This window comes from Spermophilus citellus (genome assembly GCF_964194105.1).
Source record: "Spermophilus citellus genome assembly, chromosome: 12".
In the NCBI taxonomy this organism is placed as follows: domain Eukaryota; kingdom Metazoa; phylum Chordata; class Mammalia; order Rodentia; family Sciuridae; genus Spermophilus; species Spermophilus citellus.
Window position 1 is genome coordinate 11579762 of NC_138198.1, and position 4375 is coordinate 11584136.

A 4375-nucleotide genomic window follows, 5' to 3' on the forward strand; every position below is an offset into this window, starting at 1 on the left:
GGAGAAATAAACTTCTCTTCCTTCCTTTCTTCATTGTTTTGTGTCAAGTTAGGACGATGGTGACAGCAACATGCACACAACCTTGGGTGACTCAGTCTTCACACTGACTTGTGCATAAACACGGGAGTGACCCACTTTACAGGGGATGATGGAGAATCAAGAGTTGAAATCTGCCCAAGGTCTCCAGTGAGTGGAGACCGAGCTGTCACTCAGCCAGTGAGTGGCAGAGCTGGGATGTGAACCCAGACATTCTGGACACTAAACCCTGGGTTTAAGGATCTTGCTTCTCCTATGTGTTGTCCCATGAAGTCCCAACCCACCAGAATGAGAAATGAGAGCACTCTTCAGGAGCTATGTATGGGGGTAACTGTGTAGGCTTGGCTTCCTCCACTATGGGCATAGGTGCCCGAGTCACCAGGGGAGGTGTGCCTTGCTATTCAGTGGTAATTTTCTATAGGAGTGTTTTATAAATACTTTATTAAACTAATAGAGTCCAATAATTCCAAGGGTCCAGTTAACATAAGGAAAAGCACTTGTCATAAGATCCAGATTTAAGGAAATGCAAGTTAGGGCAAGTGAGAGTGTACTGCACCAATCTTCCTCTATGAACAGTCCACCCCTTAGCTAAGCTTGGGTCTTTCTGGACCAGAAGTTCAAAATCATGGCCACTTATATCAGGTATCAAGTAATACTGGTGGCCTTTCTTGAGCTCTAGATTTAAGTGTGTGTGTGCATAAAATATGTAGTTTTTCACTTGTGAACTTAAAATAGGTGTCTGTGTAAATCCTGCTTCTTGCCCTTCAAACACTCCTAATTCATTCCACGTTTCTCTGACAGAAAATTTACTTTGATCCTGAGTACTGGACCTGGTTTTGTCCACTGCTTGGACCCAAATCCGAGCATTTCCCCCACTCCAGCTGTGGCTGGCCTGCTCAGGAAAGTCCTTGGACTCACAAAGCACCTTTTGAGTTTTAACCCTCGAGCTCAGTTGGTGCCAGGTTCTCAAAGCTTTGGAGGACACGTAGCAGTCTGGGGACCCCTTCCTATGCTAGTGACAGCTGTATGGAAACAGTTCTTCCCCACCCTGGTGCCATGAGGAAGCCGAGCAAAATAACCAGAAGACCCATTTCCCCTGTCATATTTTCAATGGATGCTTATTTGCATCCTATTGTGGGCGTGCCCACGTCTCCCCATATCCGCTCTGAGAAAGACGGACATGGACACAGAGAAATAGTGATTCTCCACTGATGACCCTTAGAATCTCAGAGTTGGATGTGACCTCAGAGATTTTTGGCTGCTGCCCTTGGACAGAGGCTACGAAGGATCACACTTACAGGAAAGTCACACAGAGATGCACAGAACACTGGGCTCCATGGTGTCACACTGCTCCTAAAATGGGAGACTCTTTCTCCTCCTGATCAAACACATAATGTTCTCTCATGAAGGAAAGTGCCTCCTCTCACCATGCAAATAGTTGGCTGCTAAGTCTCTCGACTTTCTCAGCATTGCCATTAGCAGGATTTGGCCTCTCTTCCCCTTTCCTACTCTTAGGTCTGACTTTTGCTGGAGGTTTGTTTCATAAGCATAACTCTCAACTTCCAAGGTCACAGTTGGCCTACGGCCTACTTTCTAAGTATTTTAATACAAATCAGCCAGAGGGTTTCTCCACGAGAGCATACTTGCTGCTTGGGTCTTTTGCTAAAAGTGAAGAGAATGTCCTTCCATTGTGACATGAAGCCACATATGCCCTGGATTTGCCACTGTGGGCAGGTTAGACATGGCTTATGCCCAGGTGGGGACAGAGGTGGAAGTTCATTGGTTCCCAAAACGCCACAGTGACTGTGGCCTGGGCCCCAACTTCAGAGTCAGGAATTATTTCAAGATGCCTATGGTGGGTTGAATGGTGTCCCCGACAAAGACACGTCCATGCCCAAATCTCTGCCCTGTGAATGTGAACTCTTCCGGCAAAAGGGTATTTGCAGATGTAATCAAAGAAATGATTTTGAGATGAGCTCATCCTAGAGGACCTGGGTGGGTCCTCAATCCAACAGAGGTCTTTCCAAGACACACCCAGAGGAGAAGGCAATGTGAAGATTGAGACAGAGGTTGGAGTGCTGTGCCAAAAGCCCAGGCAACTAAGGATACCCCCCAAAGCTGGAAGAGGTGTCGAAGGACCCTAACTCCAGAGGGAGGGTGGCTTTGTCACTGCCTTAATTTCAGGCTTCTGGTGTTGATCAGTCTGCTTTTTGGTAGTCCTAGAAAACATCTCCTATTCATGTTCCCCAAGGAGTGTAATGCAGGGTCCCTCATGCGACAGAGCCCAGGGAACGCTCTTCCTTCACGTGGCCATTCTCAGCAAATGGGTGCTGGGCGCACGGGCTGTTGTGACACCACTCTGGGAATTTGAAGGATTAAACCCAGAGTGGCCTTCCCTTTCATTGAGATGCTCTTTTTGGTTTCCCTGAAGCCGCAAGCTGCAGGGACTCCCTGTGACTCCACACACTGGCTGGTGAGGGTGGAGATGGGGGTGAACTGGGACCCTGCTGGGTGTCCTGGCAAGCTGCAGAGAAGGCAGTGTGCCCCCGGGATGACCTTGAGATCCTTTATGCTGGGGTCAGGGTGATGCAGGCTCAAGTTTTGGGTCTCCGTTTACCAGCTGTGTGAGCCAAAGAAGGACTCCCCCCTCCCAAGAAGACTACATTTCCCAGCCTCCCTTGCATTTAGATGAGGGCCATGTGACAGGGTTTTGGCCAGTGAGACGGGGGTGGAGAGGTTGGCCAGCAGTGCAGGATGGCTCAGCCTCTCTCTTTCCTTCCTGGCCACCTCTGAAGCTGTGTGTTTTAATGATGGTGGTGCAACATGGCAGCAGCCTGAGCCGCAGTCTATTTCAGACTGTGAGATGAAGGAAGAATGAACCTTTCTCGGCTGTGCCATGCCACTGTACCACCACCTTGGCTGTACTAAGGCTGAGCTTGGTGATGCTTTTTAACCTCACTGAGCCTCAGTCTCTTCTTTTGCAAATGTTGGTTGTGATAACATGCTCTGCTATATTAATTGTAATAGCTATTGTTATAATCAAGGCCAGGTTCACTGTAAGTAACAGAAACCCACTCATTAGGGCTACATTAGAAAGGGAATTTGCTGGAGAATCTCAGGGGGATCTTGTGAAACTTGGAATCTTTTGCTTTCCTACCTGCGAGGTCACATTTCTTTTAGTTCCATTATCCTCATCCAATTCACTGACATCTCTGTGTCCCACCTAAGTTTCTAGGAGAAAAAAAATCTGATTGGCTCAGCATGTGTCAAGTGTCCACCTCTGGTCCAATCAGCTGTGGCCAGAAACCACAGTCACTTAAGATAAATGTGGCCATGAATAGGGCGTACCCTAAAGTTGTCTACCATGTTCCAGGCAGGAATGCTGACTTTCATGAAGGAGCATGTTTGGAACCACACGAGAGGGTGCACCCAAAGCTTCTTGGAAGGTTTTGCCAGCAAAGAATGACCTCCCAGTTAAAACTCTGGAGTCACATTTCTGGTCTTTGGGAGGATCCCGGAGGGTCTGAATGTCCTGATGCACTTAGACTGGTGAGCATCTTTCACCAAGTCCAGCAGGTCATAAATAGCTCTGTGGTCACCCATGGATCAGTGGCACTGAAATCACGGTGAGGGAATGCAGCCCCCCTGCACCCCTCGGGCTTTCACCAGTTGCTCTGTCTCCCCTCTGTTCTGTGCGCCTGCCCTGGAAGAACTTTGGCATTTGCTGAAAGGTCAGCAGCTGCACTTTCAGGCCATGTGGGTAACTTGAACTTGTAACATTTAAATGTAGCTGCAAAGGGTATGACTGTCACGCCTGATGTCAGCCTGGGCTAGAGGCTGGCAAGATAGCAGGCCTCCCTCACTCTTTACAGGGCAGTAGTTGACTGCTTATAAATGGCACAAGCCAATGTTTCTCCCCCTGAACCCTGAATTACCCAAACTTCTCATTCCTGACATAGCAGAGTGCCCAGCCGCCTGTGCTCTGCAGCTCTCTGTGAAATGCTGGCTTGTTGGTTTCCCTGTCTCATTGCTAATCTGTTGTGAATAGTTACATTTATGAAACATAATAAAAAGAATTACTGGAATGGCCAATAGGCATATGAAAAGATGCTCCAAATTGCAAATCACAGGGGAAATGCCATTCTAAGCTACAATGAGACACCACTGCAAACCAGCTAGGATGGCTGTTATAGGAAAAAGGAAACAACAAGTGTAGGTGAAAATACAGAGACACTGGAACTTTGATCATGGCTGATAGGAATGTGCAATGGTGTGGCCCTGGCAGAAAATGGAACAGCAGCATCCCAAGAAATTAAATGACGTTATCACGTGCTTCAGC